The 18,852-nt window shown below is 57.9% G+C and overlaps 1 pseudogene; it reads left to right on the top strand.

Annotated features, from left to right (window-relative positions):
- Window positions 1-8,391: 8,391 nt before the first annotated feature.
- On the top strand, window positions 8,392-11,845 carry LOC116629108 (annotated as a pseudogene).
- The last annotated feature ends 7,007 nt before the right edge of the window (window positions 11,846-18,852 follow it).

The following is an 18,852-nucleotide window of genomic DNA, read 5'->3' as shown; positions in this document are numbered from 1 at the left end:
TCCTCGTCTGACACATGGGTGTGGAATGTCCTTTTATTCCCTCTGATGTGTCCATGCTGAGCGAGCTCTTCAGCGGTCTTCTCGAGCCTGGGCTGGTGTGTGCAAGGCGGCCATCAGTCTTGGACCACAGTGTCCTCAGCTTCTGCTTGCCACCATACCCTCCAGATGACCAGCGACCCTGTCCCACTGTGTCTGAGTCGTGTTGGTGTCCCAGTTTCCTTCGTGAGCCACCGCTGGAGGGCTGCATTTGTATTTTCCCTCCTTACCTCATAGCCGGGGAAGGTGGGACGGGGCTGAGGACACAGCGCAGATCAGCTGAGGCTGTGTGCAGGTGTCTCTACAGAATTTGAGAGCTTTAGTGATGTGCCACCTGCTAAGGTCAGCAGGGCCAAAGCCAGGGGAAATGTCATCATCTGCCTGGAGACAGGGAAGGGGTGCGGGGCTGATGTAGGAACCTAAGAGTGAGAAAGAGGAGCCTCAAGCCCAGGATACTGGGTTCTGGGGGACACTGCTCCCTGACAGAGCGAAGGGGAAGTGACATTCTGAGAGGAAAGAATCTGGCTGAACTGAGTAGAGGCGGGGGAGTAAGGAATAGGAATTCCAGGACTGAGCGAGGCAGGAGGGCACGTGAGTCCCCCCTCGGGTGTGCTTCCCCTCCCTGAGCCTCAGTTTCCTCACCTGTAGGAGGATCACCATAGCACCTACCACAGGTGCCCTGCAGACTAGAAAGAAACCTCTGGAACAGTGCCTGCCAGGTACTAGCTGGAGAGGAGTGGGTTATTGTGGGTATCCCGCCGGCCCTCAGAATGTCCCTTCCAGCCCCCCTGGTGGGGACACCATGTGGTAGCCCAGTCATCCTGGGGCGCAGCCCTGGTGACACCAAGGAGCGCTCAGCCAGCTTCCACCAGGGGGCGAAGGGGCCCAGGGCCAAGGCGGTGAATGAGGTAATTGACCTTGGGCGGGATCGCCAGGCCGCCAGGGGGTCGCGCTGCTGCAGGCGGTGGGGGGGGGGGGGGGCGGCGGGGCGCGGGTCTGCCCAGGCCCCGGGTTACGAGTTACGTCCCGACAGTGCGCTGGCCGAGCAAGGGACCCGGCGTGGGGCGCGGGACTGGGGACCCGGGCTGGTGCTCACGGGCGGGCCCGGGAAACCCCTTCTCTCCACCTGGTGGGGTCCTCAGGCACCCAGAGATTTCCTCTCTGGACCCTGGTTCTCGCTCCCCTTGCTCAGTCGGGCGCTGGGGAGTCGGGCCCGCCGGAGCCGCCCCAGTCTGAGCCCGGGGAAGCCAGGGCGCAAGGTTGCAAGGCCGCGGAGGGGCTGGGGCCCTGGCAGCGCCAAGAGTAGGCAAGGAGGTCTCCGTGGGACCCGGGGCCATAGCCAAGCTGCCGCAGACGCAGGCCAGTGAGGGTCGGTCCATGGGTCCCCCAGCAGGAAGGGCCCCGTGGGGACGACGAGCAGCGCGGCTGAGGGCCTGCAGGGGGTGTCCCCAGCCACAGGCTGCAATGGGAGGTCGGGAGCTTCCTGGGACCTGCGTGCTGGGAGCCAGCAGGCCTGGTGGCCGCGGGCACCCCTGGGGTTGGCGGTCCCGGTCCAGCGGAGGTCGGGGGCCCTGCCAACGCCCCCTGTGCACCCGCTGCGGCCTCTCCCTGCACTGGGGTGCTCGGGGTTGGGCGAGGGGCAGTGCGGCCAGGGCTGGGTGGGCAGCTGGCGAGGGGGCGCAGTGGGGGCCACCCCCCAGGACTGAACCCTGGGCGCAGAACACGGGAGAACGCAAGCTCAGATGCGGAAAGTCCGCCTGTGGCCCAGGCGTGGTGGCCCCTGGGCTCGCGGTGCTCTAACTTCCAGACTGCGTGCACCTGCGTCTTAGGGCAGGCAAGTGTTTGGGGGTTAAGGTAGAGCAGAGGCCTCACCGAGGTTGGGGGAGGAGGTCGAGGCCCCGGGAGTCTCTGGAAAGAGCTGTTGTGGGGTGTGGTGCTCAGGCTCGCTGTCCCCGAAATCACTCCCGATTTGTTCCTGTTTACTGTAAGCTGGGGCTCTGCTCCTGTCACTGACCTTCAGGAAAGCCGGGTGGTGAGTATGCTTCTCATTTTACCAGTGCAAAACTGGTTTAGGGAGATCAGGGTCACCCTCCCGGGTCATAAGGCAGGAAGGGCCAGACTGGAGACTGGGATCCAGGTCTCTTCAGCTGCAGCCCGTCCTTCCTGGTTCTGCCCTCAGCCTCCTTTATCATAGTTTGTTCCTTTTTTCCTCGAAAAATTCTTTCACAGCATTGATACAATAAACCACACACGAAGTGTGCAGCTTAGCAAGTTGTGACCCATGTAGACACCTGCGGATCCGGCGCTCCAGTCAAGGCAAGAACTCACGTGTCTCCCCACGGGCTGTCCCTCATGCCTCGTACTTGCTGTGGCAAAAGAAATAGAGAAAAAAAATCAAACTTCCTTACAACTCACAGCCCATCGACAAGCCCTTGAGACAGGCAGAGGGGCCTTCCTCTGGAGTTTAGCTGCCCCGATGTTCATACTTGCTGGAGGCAGAAGGCAGCCTTAGTTTGACATTAGTCTGACCCCCAGGATCCTGTAAAGATCCCCTTGGAAACTTCCTTTATCTCCATCCCCCCACAGTACGTGTTAGCAGTCATCCCCCAAGCATATGACCGTTGACATACCTCTGAAGGGTCTCACGACTAAGGTTTTACTGGACAGGAGTAAGTGACCTTTTCCTAACCGCAGCTAGCCCCTCAAGGTCCTGGAAACCTTGCTTCCAAATTCCTTGGAGACTTACACTATCCATTACACCCCCCAACTTGAACGTGTAGAATCAGTCTCTCCTCATGACCCCAGTGCAGCTCTTTCTACCCTCGGGTCCTACCCCCATGCTTTAATAAAACTACCCTTTTTGAGCCAAACACATCTCAAGAATTCTTTCTTGATCATTCGCTCCCGAACCCCATTTCACAGTGTACTGTGCTGTCTTGGTTGACCTCAGGCTACAGGGACCAGTGTTCTACCTGCTCTAGGACTCTTGAGGAGCAGGGGCTCTGTCGTTGGTCTCCATACCCCTGTGGTTCTAGCGACATCTGGCCCATGACTGACCCCATGCCAACCTGAAGATTGAGTTCAGGTCTTTTGAGAAACCTGGCAAACAATCCCCATTCTCAGATTCCCTACATCCCTTCATCTGTTCATTTATTCATTCAACCGATATTTTTAAAGATTTGATAAGTACCAGGAGGCCTAGTGTTGGGGAGGACACCAGGTGAGGAGGTGACCTCGGAGACACGAATGGGGAGCCCCCAGTGTGTGAAAATCTGGGGGACAGGCGTGCCAGGAGAGGACCCGGCTTGGGGGAAGTCATCCCCCATTATTAGCTGGGCATGTTAGGGGAGAGAAGGGCTGGGAAAGGAGCCAGTCTGAGAGAGAGGCAGGAAGGGGTCCTGGAGGGCCTTGGAGAGGGCAGTCAAGGTGGCAGGCAGTCAGCTGGGTGTGGGGTGACTGGGCTGCTCTGTGGGTGGCTCCCGCGAGGTGCTTGACTCCTTCACCCTCAGACCCTGCACCCTGGAGGACAGACAGAACCATGTCCAGGAGTTCTGGAAAATGGCATGGCTCCAGGCTCTGGCTCTCCTCTCCTTGTGGCACGTCTCTCGGGAGCCGACTGGTCACAGAATTACGAGCCTAACCTCCATTCAGTCTGGACTGAGCCTGACTCCGAGCGCACCTAGTGTTTCTCTTCCTTGAGCTTAGGGGCCAGTGTTCTCCTATTGATGGCACTTACTGTTTTTTGTTTTTTTTTCTAGATTTATTTATTTGAGGGGGGATTGGCAGAAAGAGAGGGAGAGAGAATCCTTAAGCTGACTCCCCACTGAGCCCATGACCTGAGCTGAAACCAAGAGTCAGACACTTAACCTACTGAGTCATCCAGGTGCTTGTCTGGTGACACTTATTTTTAATAGCTTTATTAGAGTATTACTTATATACCATAACATTCACCTGTTTTAATTGCACTACTCAATTATTTTTAGTCCATTTACAGAGTTGTGTCATCGATCTTGGAATGTTCCCCAGAATTCCCCGGTGCCCATCTGCAGTCCCTCCCTGTTCCAACCCACCTGGAGCAACCACTTTCTGTCCCCATAGCTTTACCTTTTCTGGACTTTTCGTATCAGTGGAGTCTTAGAATATGTGATCTCTTGCATCTGACTCCTTTGTCTTTGAATAAATGTTTTCAAGATACATCCATGTCGGAGTGTTATCTGTGTTTATTTTTCTTGCTGAGTATTTCCACTATATGGACATACCATGGTTTGCCTATCCACTCTTCAGTGGGTGGACATTTTGGTCGTTTCCTCTTTGTAGTTTTGTGAACAATACTGCAGTGAACATGGCGTACAAGTGTTTGTGTGGACGTATGTTTTCATTTCTCTTGGGTGGACACCTAGTTGTGACGTCGCTGGATCATATGGTAATTGTATGTTTCACATTTTCAGAAACTACCCAACTCTCTTCCAACGTGGCTTTGCCATTTGACGCCTCCACCCACAGCATAGGAGGGTTTCTGTTTCTCCACATCCTTACCAACTCTTGTTGTTCTAGCCATATTTGTGGATAGAAAGTGGTATCTCCCCGAGGTTTTGATTTGCTTCACCTAATGACTAAAGACGTTGAGCACCTTTCCATGTGCTAATTATCCATGTGAATGTGTTTGGTGAAAGGTTGGTAAAAAATGCTTGCCTTTTAAGAAATTGGAGTATTTGTCTCCTTTGTTGAGTATTAAGAGTTCCTTAATTTGGGATACCTGGTCCCTGTTAGATACAAGATTTGCAAATATTTTTTCTTGATTTATGGCTTGTCGTTGAACTTTCTTCATGCTGTTTTTGAAGGCAAGAGTTTTAATTTTGATGGACTCTACATAATCAGTTTTTCTTTTATTGATTGTGCTTTTGGTGTCATATGTAAGAAATCTCTGCTTGTCCTAATGTCACAAAAACATAGTCCTGTGTTTTTTTGTGAAAGATTTCCAGGGGCACCTGGGTGGCTCCATCGGTTAAGTGTCTGCCATCAGGTCAGGTCATGGTCTCGGGGTCCTGGGATCGAGTCCAGGGTTGGGCTCCCCATTCAGCAGAGAATCTGCTTCTCCCTCTGCCCCTCCTCCCACCCGTGCTCACTCTCTCAAATAAATAAGTAAATAAATAAATAAAATCTTTTAAAATTTTTAAAAAAATGAAAGTTTTCCAGTGTGTGTCTTTCAAGGATGCCTGCATCTTATCTAAGCTCTCTCAACTGTCGGCAAGCAGTTGTTACTAGTGTTCCCTTAAAATGCTTTTAGTCTTTGTATTATTCTGGTGTCGGTCCTCCTCTTCCATTCCTGATTTTATAGGCTTTGTGTCTCTCCCCTTCCCTCTCTCTGTCCCCCCCACCTTCTAAATTTGGTCAGTCAGCTACAGCTTTATCCACTTGTGTTGCTCTTCCTGAAGAACTCGCCTTCGGTTTCACTGTGTTGTCCCCTTTCTGGGTCTTGTAGTTTCTTAGGGTCAAAACTTAAGCACCGACTTGAGATTTTTTTCTATTCGTATCCAGGCATTTACAGTCTAAGTTTCCCTCGAACACGGCTTTGGCTCCGTCCCATGAATGTTGGCATGTGGTACTCTCCTTTCCATGCAGCTCAGAAGATACCTCTTGGACCCGCCGGTCATTTAGAGGCCTGCTGCTTCGTTCGCACGTGTTTGTGGGGTTCCCAGAGTGCCTTGTCACTGCCCTTCTCATCTCGCTCCCTGTGGTCGGAGCGCGGGCTTTGTGTGAGAGCGATCCTCTTCAATGCATTGCTCCTTGTGTTGTGACCGAGCACCTGCTGCACCTTGCAGGATGTTCCGTGTCCTGCTGAGGACGGTGTGCATTTTGCTGTTTGCTGCACCGAGTGTTGTGGGTGCTGTCGGGCGGTCTCATCGGTTGGCGGTGTTGTCCAAGCTTCTGTATCTGCTGCTTGTCTAAGTACCACTTCCATTACCGATGGCGAAGTAGGATTTTGAAATCTCCAACTATACCTGTAGGATGGACCATTTCACCCTTCAGTCATGCCCGTGTTTGCCTCGTGTGTTTTGGGGCCAGGCTGCGAGGTGTGTGCATGTTTGTGCATGTTGTCCTATCTTCAGCGCGGTCCTCTAGTGCTCATTTCAGCGCCGTCATTTCAGACTCCAAGGAAAGGGGGTGCTCGGTGGAAAGAGGCCCTGGGGAGGCCTGCCTACCTCTAGGATCCATGGGGACGCCCGGGCGATGTGCTGCGAGGGAGGAACGCCCTGCCCTCCTCCCTGCGAGTGAGAGAGAAGCCAGTGTTGATCAGGTCGTCCAGATGCCGGCGGGATGCTCAAAGCACCTGCCAGGGGGAGGCAGCCTCCATGGGAGCTGATGTGAATCACACGCGAGGGAGGTGGGCAGGTTGGGAGGAGCAGAGTGGAGTGACCAGGTCCCACGGCTGTTTTCCAGGAAGAACACAGTGCTGCTCACTTCGCACCGTGACCTTCCTCCTGATAATGCTCGTCTGGGTCCTCTTCGGGGAAGAAACGTGGACCCCCGGCCGGACCTTGCACGCAGCCGCGGCAGCACGGAGCAGAGCTGTCCCCCACGCCAGCACCCCCATCGTCATGACAGGACTGATGAGCTGCCCCTCCACACACACTCCCACTGAACCCCACCTTGTGGGGAGCTGCCGTGCTGTTAGCTTCCAGAGGGAGAAGATTCTAGAACTATGGAGTAAAGGCCCGCGGCTGCTCTCCCGGGGGCTGGGGACACGGCCGGACCCGCTCCCTGGGTCAGCCTCAGCTGTGCTGTCCACACAGGGCCCCCCCCGGCTGCTGGGGGAGCTTACGTGGAGCACTGTCCACAGTGATGCCCTCCTGCCACCTCCGTGGATGGGATGTGTCCCCGGGCTCTGGGGACAATTGCCCCCGGCCCTGCCCAAGCCCCTGCAGCTGTGCCAGGGAGCTCTGGGCTCCCCGGGGGGGGCCCTGCTCCTGCTTTGCATGGGGATGGATGGACAGCCATCCCTGGCCCCCCCTCCTCAGCAGTGGCCTTTGGTGGCTCTTTCCACAGCCCTGGCTGCCCGAGCCTGAGAAGCGTGATGCTAGGGGTCAGGGAAGCGGGGGCCGGGTAAGTGGGGTGAAGGCAGGGTCACGATGCCTGACAGCCTCGGGGACTGGCTGTGTGCCGGGGGGCAGCGGGGGCTGCTTCACGGGCTGGCCCCGCACCTGGGCTGACGCATCGGTGATCTGAGCCTCAGTCTCTTCCACCCCGCTCTGCCCAGAGCGGCCAGGCCACTTCCATGACAGGTCCCCTGGGAGGACGGACCCCCACCTGTCTGGCTTCAGCCTCGACCTCTCCTCTGACCTCCCATCTCCTGCCTCCAGGGTCACCTGTTTGTCCCACCGTGACCCCCTGCTCCTGCCCCGCTCCTGCTCTCAAGTCCCTGATTTAGGGAAAGGCCTCGCCTTCCCCCAGCCCAAGCTGGAAGCCTGGCAATCCTCCGAGCCTCCCCCCCTCCCCGCCCCCCACACTGCTCAGAACAGGCTTGCCTCTCCTGCCTCTAGGTACCTGTCTGTACCCATGGAGTATCTGCGCTCCCTGCCCTGCTCTAGGGGAGGCCCCGTCATCTTTCTGGCAGCTTCCAGGATGTCTCCCTGTCCTCTGCTGCACAGAGCCCATCCTCCTCCTGGAGCCAGAGTGATCTTTCTGGAACAAACCTACGAGCCCCTCTGGGGTCTGTTCCCCTAGAGTCAGCCACCTGCTGTGGGTCACAAACCGCCCAGTTCGTGGTGTGAGACGTCCCAGCCACTGACCCCCACGTCTCCCCATATCCTGGGGGTGACTAGGCTCAGCTGGGCAGTTCTGGCCCAGGCCCGTCCCGTGAGTGTAGACGGACGGTACCGGGCTCAGGGGCAGCTTGAAGGCGTCCTCCCATTTCCCGGGTGGACGCTGGCTCTGGCCTGAGACCCCGGCTGGGGCCTGCCCTCGGCCTGTGCTCCTTCTCAGCCTGGTCGGCGGTTCCGTGATCAGTGTCTCCAAGACACACAGGGCCGCGTGGCCCTTGATGAAGTGGCTTCAGAGGACCCCCAGCACCTGCACCACCGCACAGGATTTGTTAGACCCTCAAGAGCAAGCAGCTGGGTGCAGAGCCTGGGGAGGGAGCCCCCTGGGTGGGAGGGGCCTCAGGTGCCGACGTGGTCTGGCACCAGCAGCTGCTCGGTCTCGGCTCAGGAGCGCGTGCACACACGGGGTGCAGCCTGTGGGGACGGCTCCTCCTGGAAGCACCCAGAAGCTCAGGCACCTGCAGCAGCTCCCCAGCCCCACTGACCGGGTGCAGCCACCTCCCTGCAAACTCACATCACGCTGTGTGATTTCAGGATGCTTTACCCCCAGCCCAAGGTGCTAACACCCGCGTGAGCACATTCACTGAAATTTCCCCCCCTCCCCTTCCCTCTCTTCCCCTCCCTTTCTCAAACTTAGGGAAATTTAAGGTAGACACAGAAGGGCGGGCTGATTGAAAACTCAGCGGGTGCACGATTGCCAGATTCTTTTCCTCTCCCTGTTTCTGAGATCTGGATTTCGAGCCCACAGATTATTCTCTGTCCTTTTCTCCCTCTGTGCCTTGCATTTCCTGCTTTCTGTCCCTTGCCCACCAAAGAATGTGTGAGGGGGGCTTGCTCCCTCCCTCCCGGGGGAGGGCCCCCTGGCCTTGCTGGGAAATCCCAGCTCCCACTCTGAGGTCCAGCAGGGACCAGGTTTGCTTAGAGCTGGGAGGGATTTGCACAGGTCTGCGTTTGGGTTTCTTGCAAGTGTGAAGTCTTTCTGGAAGGAGGGTGCACCTGGTGGGTCCCTGAAGGCATGGGGCGGGGGAGGGCGAAGTCCCGGCGGGGGGTGGTGAGCACCAGGGCCCTTGGTGTGCTCAACCTCCTCCCAGCTCGCACATTGCCGTGCTGCTCTCTTGTGTTCCAGGAGGAACAATGTCCTTGTCCTCACCTCTTGGCTGGCCCCCATCATCTGGGAAGGGACCTGCAACACTGACATCCTGAATGAGCAGTTCTAGCTCTGGAACTTCACCATTGGACTATCGGTGTTTGCTATCAAAAAGTAAGTAGATGAGATGATAGAGTGTGGGGACCGGGAGGCAGGAGAGACGGGGGACATCAAGGGGTGTGTGTGTGTGTTGAGCACAGAGTGGGGGGACCCCTGTCCTGGGGATTAATGTGAAAGTGCATGCTTTCAGCAGTCTAACTGGGCTCTCGTGGGCCCGGTGAGGGGACAGCACCTGGCTCCCTCTCAGGAGGCTGCACATCACAGAGGGTGACAGCCCCCGCCTGCTGCCACCACCCTCAGACAGACACAGCCCTGACCCCAGGCCGCTCTCCTGCTGAGTCAAGGGGCAGAGCACCCCAACATCCAGGCTCCCGGGGATTGCCCCCCAACCAGAGAGGTGGAAGGGGGGGACACATGTGCGCTGTGGATTGGTAGCGAGGTGATGCCTGTTGGGCTGGCCCCTCCTGTGTGTCCCTTACAGGATGAGGCTCATGAGGGCACAGCCGGGTCAGACAGCACTCGGTGCCAGAGCCCAGGCCCCTGAGAGGGAGCTGAGCAGTGAGGCCCTGGGTCTCCAGCAGACCCAGGAGCGCACTGGGCATGGCTGCAGGTAAGTGGCCTGGCCCCTCGGAGCCTCTGGAAGCTGGGACTGGCGACAGCATCAGCTCTCAGGATTGCCGTGGGGGCCACGAAAGCCCGGGGGTCAGGGCCTGCGGCAGGCGGAGCTTCCTTCCCCCACAGAGCTCAGCCGAGGCCCGCAGGATGGCCCTGAGGCCCGTGCAACCCTTTTCCCAGGCCATCGCGAGGGAGGCATTCGGCCCCATGTGCAGGGACTAAGAAGGCCCCAGGTCGCCTCAGAGTCGTCCTCCAGTTCCTGGAGACCAGGGACTGAAATCACCAACCAGACCCTCACTGCCCAGGGTCTGCGGCCAGCGCTAGTGGCCCTGTCCCAGCGCTGCCTGCACAGGCAGTCCTCACGCGTCCCCCTCTGGGCCGGGAGCGCGGCCCCGGGGCGTGGGCAGGTGCCAGGCTTGCATGAAGGAGCCCTTGCCGGCAGCATCCTTGGAGGGAAGCAGCCGCGAACCCACACTCACAACGGCTGGGCCTGGCCTTGCCCCTGGTGACCTGCCTCGGGCCTGCGGGGTGTGCGCCTGTCCCCTGTTTCAAGGCAGTGCCCGCCTTCCCCGTGTGAGCCCTTGACTGAGCTCCCAGGTGTGGGGCAGGCCCAGGGAAGTAGCCTCAGTGCCTGCTCAAAAGCCCCAGTCTCAGAGGGGCTCACCACACTTGCCTGACGATGGGGGCGCTGCTGTCCCCACGGTGGGGAGCAGGTGGACTGCTCATAGGGGCACCAGCCACGTGAGGGAGTTGGACTGCAGGGAGGGGGAGATGTAGACCTGGATCCGGAAGCTTACCCGCTTGGATTCAAGGCTGGGGCCTAAGCAACCCCCCTCTTCTTTCCCCTTCCCTGCCCCTGGGCTGCACCTGATTCCTGGTTGGGGGAGTTCCAGGTGACCCCTCCCAGGAATACCAGTGGTTGACTGAAGACCTTGTCAGCAAGAGGCCCAGTAGCCTTCAAAGGGGGACCCTCCAGAGGGTGGGGCCAGCTGTGGGGACCAGCGACAGTCCACTCAAAGCAAGAGGGGCAGGTGGCCGGCCCTGCTTCTTCTACCCGGTCTGTAGGGCACAGAAACGACGGCTGTGCCCAAAGGTGCTCCACTCCTGGCAGGTGGGGACAGGACCTGCAGGGGGGCGGCCAGGGGAGGGCACCTGCAGGGTTTGCCCGGGAGCTCAGCACAAGGGGAGAGTTCCTGGCTCCAGCATGCTGACTGTGGGGCTGCACGGGTTTCCAGCCTCCCAAGCCTCGGGCTCCCGTTTGTAAGATGGGGTGCTGATGGCCCCCATCTCTGGGAACGGAAGGGAGGGAGGCCCCGCCGGCAGACACGCTCAGGCCAGGCCAGGAGGGTGGCTGTGGCTTAAAGCAGCCCAGGGCCTGCCCCCATGATGAAGATGCACATGAGCACGGCCCCGAGCTCTGGGGTCCTGCCGCCAGTCTCTGGCAGTGACCCTCCTCCCGCCCTGTCCCCCGTCCCTGTAGCTACGTGGTCTTCCCGGAGCTGTCCCTGCAGACGGCGGAGAAGCAGTTCACGGGGGGACACAGGGTCACCTACTACGTCTTCACCGGCTGGCCGGCTGTTGTGCCCCGTGTGCCGCTCCGGGAGGGCCGGAGGGTGGTGGTCTTCGAGGTCCCCGGAGCCCCGTGCTGCCAGGATGTGTCCGTGCACCGCATGGAGATGATCAGCAACTTCTCGCAGCAGCTCTCCCTCTGCAAGTTGAACTACCTGGTGTGCGTGTAGTGGACATGAAGTTCAGCGACCACGTGGGGGTGGAGATTCTGCCCCCCTCTTTGGCACCCTGCACCCCGGTTTCTACAGGGCAGCCCATGAGGACTTCAGCTACGAGCGCTGGACGTGGTCCCAGGGGCCATCCCCAGGGACCAGAGTGACTTTTACTACGCAGGAGGCTTTTCTGGGGGTTCGGTGGTGGAGGTTCCCGACTGACCTCAGCCTGTCACCAGGCGATGGTGGTCAACTGGGCCAGTGGGATCGAGGCTGTGTGGCACGACGAGAGCCACCTGAACAGGTACCTTCTCTACCACAAGCCCACCAAGGTACTGTCCCCAGAGTACCTGTGGGACCCGCAGCTGCTGGGCTGGCCCCGGGTCATGACGAAGCTGAGACTGGTGGCCGTGCCCAAGAATCACCGAGACAGCCGGGACTCGTAAGGGGCTGACCCCGACTCCATCAGATGGTGCCACCCCGAGCGGAGCCGTCAGAGCAGATTCCTACCTCTGTCCCCTCGAGGGAGACTGTGGAGCCCAGCACTGCCCACACGGCCATGTTCAGGACCCCCAGTGCCCCCCCACAGGAGGCCTGCCCCAGTGCCCCCCCACAGGAGGGCCCAAGCTCCTCTCTCTGTGCTCTGTGCGTTTGCATCACTTCTGGGTCACCTGCAGCTGTGAAGGCCTCCGACTCTTATGTCGGATGGTTTTCTGTGTCAATGCTGAGCAAACATTTTATTTTTTTTAAGATTTATTTATTTATTTGACAGAGCACAAGCAGTGGAATAGGACAGGGAGAAGCACGCTCCCCTTGCGCAGGGAGCCCGATTTGGGGCTCGATCCCAGGACCCTGGGATCATGACCTCAGTGGAAGGCAGACGCTTGACCGACCCAGCTACCCAGGCGCCCCCTGCCTTGCTTTCAAATGGCTCTTCCCGTGCTGGTGTTTGTGAAATGTGGGCGCTCGCTCGTCTGGATGCCTGTCCTGTTGGGGTCCCTCAGTGCCCACCCAGTGCACTTGTGCTCTCATCGGCCTGCATGGCGTCTCAGCAGGCACTTACTGAGTGCCTACTGTGAGCTCCGTCTCCCAACAAGGGGCAGAGCGTGAGAGCAAGAGCTAAGATACAGGATCCCTGTTCCTGGGCCCTCCTGGGACACGCGATGGCCCCGTCCTCCGGACTCACTACTTTCCTTGTTGTTGTAAGGAGATAGACATCCAACTGATACAGGTAAGCACGCTGAAGTGTAGAATTCAGTGGCAATCAGTACATTCACTGTTCTGCACCTGCCACCTCCATCCATCACTATAACTTCTTCATCATCCCAAACTGAACCTCTCCCCACAAGACACTAACCCCCCATTCCCCCTCCCCAGCCCTGGGACCCACCAACTCCTTCCACCTCTAAGAGTCGGAGTGCTCTCGGTCCTGCAAGTGGGGTCCTCCAGTATCGGTCCTTTAGGGACTGGCTTCTTTCACGTGGCACCCAATGGCCTCAAGGTTTGTCCCCATTAGCCTGGACCTGACCCACTTTTCCCCAAATGGAGTGGCACAGCCCACCCTCTCCTGTCTAAGCCGAGCCTCCTCAGTCCCCTCTGCTCCTCTCATCTTCATCCTCAGCCTGAAGGGTCCCCAAGCACTGCCCCTAGGGCCTCATTGACCCTAGCCAATCTGTAGCTTTGAAGACCTGTTCAATCCAGATGCTGACATCTCCGCCCAGGGCCTTAGGCCTCACCTATCCCATCTGTCCACGTCAGGTACCTGCTCTTCCCACCAGCTGGTCACCTGCTCCTCCCACAGGTGTCCCCATCTCAGGAGAGGGAAACACCAAGTCCAGACCTTTGGAGTCCTCTGTGACTTCTTGCTTGCCACCCACTCTCCCAGTAGTGAGGTGGCTCTTGGAGGGCATTCAATGTCTAAAACATTTAAAGGCATATTGAGTCTCTGCTGCCTAGGGCAATGGAGAACAGTGGGGCAAGTAGAAACCAAGCAGAATCACTGGAATTAAGGCCGAGTTTTGAGGAGCTTTAGGGAAGAAGGGCCTGGAAGCTCTAATCTATTCCCGAGCCCCGGGGACACTGCATGCTCGGGGCCCACCTGAGAAGGCCCTAGGCTCTCCCCTCGGGTGATTGTCAGACTCTGCAAATAGGAAGTGAAGGCCAAGGCAGAGTCCTACACGGCCTGGCTGGTGCCGAAGGTGGATCCTGACACACACCCAGAACCCTGCTCCCTGTCTGCAAAGCTGGAAGTTGCTTTATTCGGGGGGTGGTTTCCAGATGTTTAAGGAAATCTCGCCCAATCCACAGTAGACCATTATATTCACAGAACAGACACTTCCAGGGCCACACACGACAAGGAATACAGATTTGACAAAGTTAGTTCAGACGAGTCCCCAAGCCCACAGAACTGCCGTGAGAGGAGCAACAGTGACCCCTGGGGAGGAAAGAACTGTACCTGACTTGCTACATTGCACTATTCACAGAGTCCTGGATCCAAAGGCAGAGAGACGAGTGGGGTGACACAGGAAAGTATGTATCTCAGTGGGGCTGGCACAGGAAGGCGGCGGACTGGCATGATCTCCAGGTGTTGAAAACACGCCTGGGTTGTTATATAAGGAAAATTTAGGAGAAGAGTGTGTGGGTTGTGCAGGGGGCAGTAAGTTCCTTTCTAGCATTGTCTTGGGGTCAATCATGCCAGGTCTTGCTGGCGTCAGGCAGCAGTGAAATCTCAAGGGGTCGTTTTGGTGCCTGCTGGGTCTTTCACTTGAGTTAACAGATGAGCCCGAAGGAAGGACGTCATCAGTTAGGAAGTATAGACGAAGGTCAGAGTGGAGGTGGGTAAAGGCCTCTTTCACTCAGAGAGGAGGGGAGCTCCGAGTCCCTGCTATCCACCTTGCCCTGCTCATAGCTTCCATCCGCCTGGCCCTGAGTTCTGTCCTTTTAATGAACTGGTCATCTAGTAAGTAACATGTTTCTCTGAGTTCCATGAGCCACTCGAGCAGATGATTCGACCCTGAGGAGGAGGTTGTGGGGACCTCCAATCTGTAGCCCATAGCTCGGAAACACGGGTGACCTCTCTGTCCAGCCACTGGCTGACCACTGAGTTAACAGCACAGGGATTCAGTGGCCACACACAGCAAAGAACACAGACTTGACAAAGGTAGTTCAGAAAAGTCACTAAGACAACAGTAGCAACTACAACGAGCAGCAATCATGAAGCCTGGCGTGGGGAAGGTCTGATGGTCAAGATGCTTCCAATGTAATCTTCATCATCATGCCCTGGACTTGTCACTGGGGCCAGGTCCCCATTCTGGGGTCAAGGAGCTCCTACATGTTCCATGTGCCTCTCCCTGGCTCCCCCAGCCATGAACAGCCCTGTGCTGCTTCCCAGCAGAGGTCAGTTTTAACCAAGGCCAGGAAGATGGGATGGGTTGTCCTGACTTCCCCACCCTGCTCCCCACCAGTGCTGCAGGAGAGGAGAAAGTTTTCCTCAACCCTCTCAAGGTCCCTCTTTGGGTCTGGAAATTGACAAAGACAGGTCAACAGGAGAAAAGCAGCAAAGTGCATTGATTTATTGGTGGGAGCCTCACTCACAAGACCATGCAGACTAGTAGAGGTGTCTCCCTTTTAGACAAAGGACCCCAGAAGAGGCAGGAGACAAGGAAGACGACAGGACAGAGCTGCCCAAAGAGGACGAAGTAGGGTCAGAGGATCACAGAGACCCTTGGGAAAGCCTGGAGGCCCTGGAGACATTGGCTGAAACGCTGTCATTGGGTCAGAAAAGTGGTGTCACAACCCCCCAGTGACATTGTATGATTTACTCTTCGTTGCTTCTAGGAATCAGTGTATATGGGCCATTAGAACTCACGCAGCATTAAGTCTAGCATATACTTACTTTTTATCACTTTTCAGGATTAGATTTTTCTAGAGGATGTGCTGAGCATGGGTGTCTCCATTCTTTTCTTTGTGCAACTGGCCTCTGTTTTCAGGAGCAGATTCCTGGTGCTTATCACCTCTGTTAGCCCTGAGGACTGCCCACTGTCACCTCTCACAGGGGACCTGAGTGCCATGTGGGCAGGGACCACGTGGGCTGGGGATGCTCACGGATGGAGTCCCAGTGTTCAGTACAGAGCAGGGACCCCAGATCCTCTGCTGAATGAGAGAGGAAGGGGGGAAGGAAAGAGGCGGGGGGAGGAAGGGAGGGAGGAGTGGGTGGAGGGAGGGAGGGAGGGAAGGAAACCAAGGAAGACGGGCCCATCCATCAGGAACCCTTATTTGGGGTGAGGTCCGAGGGCATCACAGCCCAGGCCCTGGATGGTGGCCCAGGGCCCATGCAACTGTCCTCCCAGTGCTGACCTTCCTTCTCCTTGGCCCTCTGTCATCCTGGATCCTCTCCACCTCCTCCTCAAACAATTCTGAATGTTCTCAGGAGCAGGGTGGCAGGAGGCGGTCTCAGGAGGGGCTGCCCGGATCCTGTGCCCTGGACGACACAGTGACAGTAGCTATAGGGCATTCTATCCTGAGGACTGGGACCGAGGATCCCGTCCATCTCCTTGGGCATTAGCATTGGTCCATTCCCTGCTCTCTCCACCACCGCTGTGCTGAACACTCCTGAAAACACATCTGTGAAAAACCGAGCCAGAGTTTCCGGGCGTGAGTCCCAGGACGAGTGTGCTAGGTGATGGGTGCCCCTGCGGCCTGGGACGGGTGCTGCTCACTGTTCTCCCAGACAGGGGTGCCCGTCCCCCTTCTCTCCAGGGGACCTCCACTTCCTCACGTTCTCCCCAGGGCTGCTGGTCCCCAGACCAGACACCTGCCAGTCTGAGGGTGACCAGCGCTGCCTCCATAGGGTTTCCTTTGCCAGAGTCCTTCCCCGGGAGCTCCCGCATCTCTGACTCCCCCCGTGCCTGTCCCCCACCCCCCCCCTTCAACTTTCATGGGTTTGGTCTCTGTCCCTGTGGAACCCAGTGACTTGGAGCCTGGTTTGGACCAGAGGCATGGGAAACCTTTCTCTGGTCTTGGGTTGTGAGCAATGCTTTGGCCCTTTGGGGTGTGTCTTCCAGCCTTCTGCATTTCCCTGGTTTGTCTGTGGGTCACAGGAGGAACCAGCCCTTTCGTGTCTGGGGTCAGGCTGAGGTGTCCCAGCAGGAATAGGGGTCTCCGCCCCGAGATTGTGTCCATATTTACCAAAGGGGGCTCTATGATTACATCTCATGTGTAATCCATCGGGGCTTTCAACATCAAATAAGGAAAATTCTATGTCAAGTCAACACAGAAAAGAATGAGTCCCCTTTGCAAATAGGGGGGCAGACACAAAGGCCCGTACTGTGTGATTCCACGTACAGGAAACATCCAGAACAGGTAAAGGAACAGAGAGAGAAAGCAGCTTAGGGGTTTCCAGGGAGGCCTTCTGGTTTGGGGACTCCTTTGGGGAAGCAGATATTCCACAGCAATGTTCTGTGGTGTGGTGGCCCAGCGTTGGGAATGTACTTCATGCTCAGGACTTGTTCAACTGAAAACAATTAATTTTATTTAAAATAAATAATAAACAGCATATAGGACATGGAAAGATAATATAACAGTTAATATGTACCAGAGAGAAAGAACATAGGGGGATGGGATGAAACAATCTGGCGGGGTGTCGGGGTCGGGTGATGGAGCGAAGGGTAATTGTACAAGGAGCTCTCCTCGCGAGGATGTGGGCTCTGGATGTGGTTCTGGGAGCCCTGCAGGAGCAGGAAGAGGGGCAGGGGCTTCGGCTCAGGTCATGATCCTGGAGTCCCGGGATCGAGTCCCGCATCGGGCTTCCTGCTCAGCAGGGAGTCTGCTTCTCCCTCTGACCCTCCTCCCTCTCATATGCTCTCTCTCTCTCTCATTCTCGCTCTCTCAAATAAAAAAACAAACAAACAAACAAAAAAAAAAAAAAAAAGGAAGAGGGGCAGGCCCAGATGCACGAGCAGGGCCAGATGCAAGAGCAGGGCCAGGGGCAGGATCCACGGTAGGAGCTGGGTCAGGGGCAAGTACAGGAGCACAGGCAGGGCCAGGGGATGGGGCAGTGGCCCTGGAAAGCAGGGGAAGGGGCATCGGCTCTGGCAGGGGCAGGGGCAAGGGCAGGAACAGGGACACGGGCAGGGGAAGGGGCATCGGCTCTGGCAGGGGCAGGGGCAGGGGCAGGAACAGGGACACGGGCAGGGGCAGGAGCAGGGCACAGGCAGGGGAAGGGGCATCGGCTCTGGCAGGGGCAGGGGCAGGGGCAGGAACAGGGACACCGGCAGGGGAAGGGGCATCAGCTGGCAGGGGCAGGAACAGGGACACCAGCAGGGGAAGGGGCATCGGCTCTGCCAGGGGCAGGAACAGGGACACTGGCAGGGGAAGGGGCATCGGCTCTGGCAGGGGCAGGGGCAGGGGCAGGAACAGGGACACAGGCAGGGGAAGGGGCATCGGCTCTGGTAGGGGCAGGAACAGGGACACCGGCAGGGGAAGGGACTGGTGCAGGGACAGGAGGTGGGTCAGGGGCAGGAATGGGCGCACATGCAGGGGCAGGGAACCGGGTATGGAAAGGGGAAGGAGCTGGGTCAGAGGCAAGGACAGGAGCACAGGGAGGGGCTGGGGAAGGGACAGTTGCAGGGGCAGAAGCCGGGTCAAGGGCAAGAACAGGAATACAGGCAGGGGCAGGAGAAGGGGCAGGATCCAGGGCAGGAGCTGGGTCAGGGGCAAGAACAGGAACACAGGTAGGGGAAGGGGCAGGGGCAGGGGCAGGAGGTGGGTCAGGATTTGGACCAGGGCAAGAACAGGTGCACAGGGTGGGGAAGGGGCTGGTGCAGGGTCAGGAGCTGGGTCAGGGGCAAGAACAGGAACACAGGCAGGGGCAGGGGAAGGGGAAGGGACAGGATCCAGGGCAGGAGATGGTTCAGGATCTGGGTCAGGGGCAAGAACAGGTGCACAGGTAGGGGAAGGGGCAGGTGCAGGGGCAGGAGGTGAGTCAGGGACAGGAACAGGACCACAGGCAGGGGCAGGGGCAGAACCCGGGTCAGGGGCAAGAATAGGAGCACAGGCAGGGGCAAGGGAAGGGGCAGGATCCAGGGCAGGAGCTGGGTCAGGATCCGGATCAGGGGCAAGAACAGGTGCACAGGCAGGTGCTGGGGAAGGGGCAGGTGCAGGGGCACGAGTAGGGGCAGGGGAAGGGGCATCGGCTCTGGCAGGGGCAGGGGCAGGAGTAGGGGCAAGAGCTGTGTCAGGGGCAAGAACAGGGACCCAGGCAGGGGCAGGGGAAGGGGCAGGAGTTGGTGCAGGGGCCGGGACAGGCGCACAAGCAGGGGAAGGGGAGGGGGCAGGTGCAAGGGGAGGGACAGGGTCTGCAGCGATGGCACGTCCAGGAACCGGGGCAGTATGTGGGTCAGGGGCGAGAACAGGGGCACTGGCAGGGGTAGGGATGGGTCAGGATCCAGGGCAG

This window comes from Phoca vitulina, unplaced genomic scaffold (assembly GCF_004348235.1).
Source record: "Phoca vitulina isolate PV1807 unplaced genomic scaffold, GSC_HSeal_1.0 scaffold283, whole genome shotgun sequence".
Classification (NCBI taxonomy): Eukaryota; Metazoa; Chordata; class Mammalia; order Carnivora; family Phocidae; genus Phoca; species Phoca vitulina.
The sequence above is the reverse complement of the archived record's forward strand: the minus strand, read 5'-3'. Positions and strand labels throughout refer to the sequence as shown.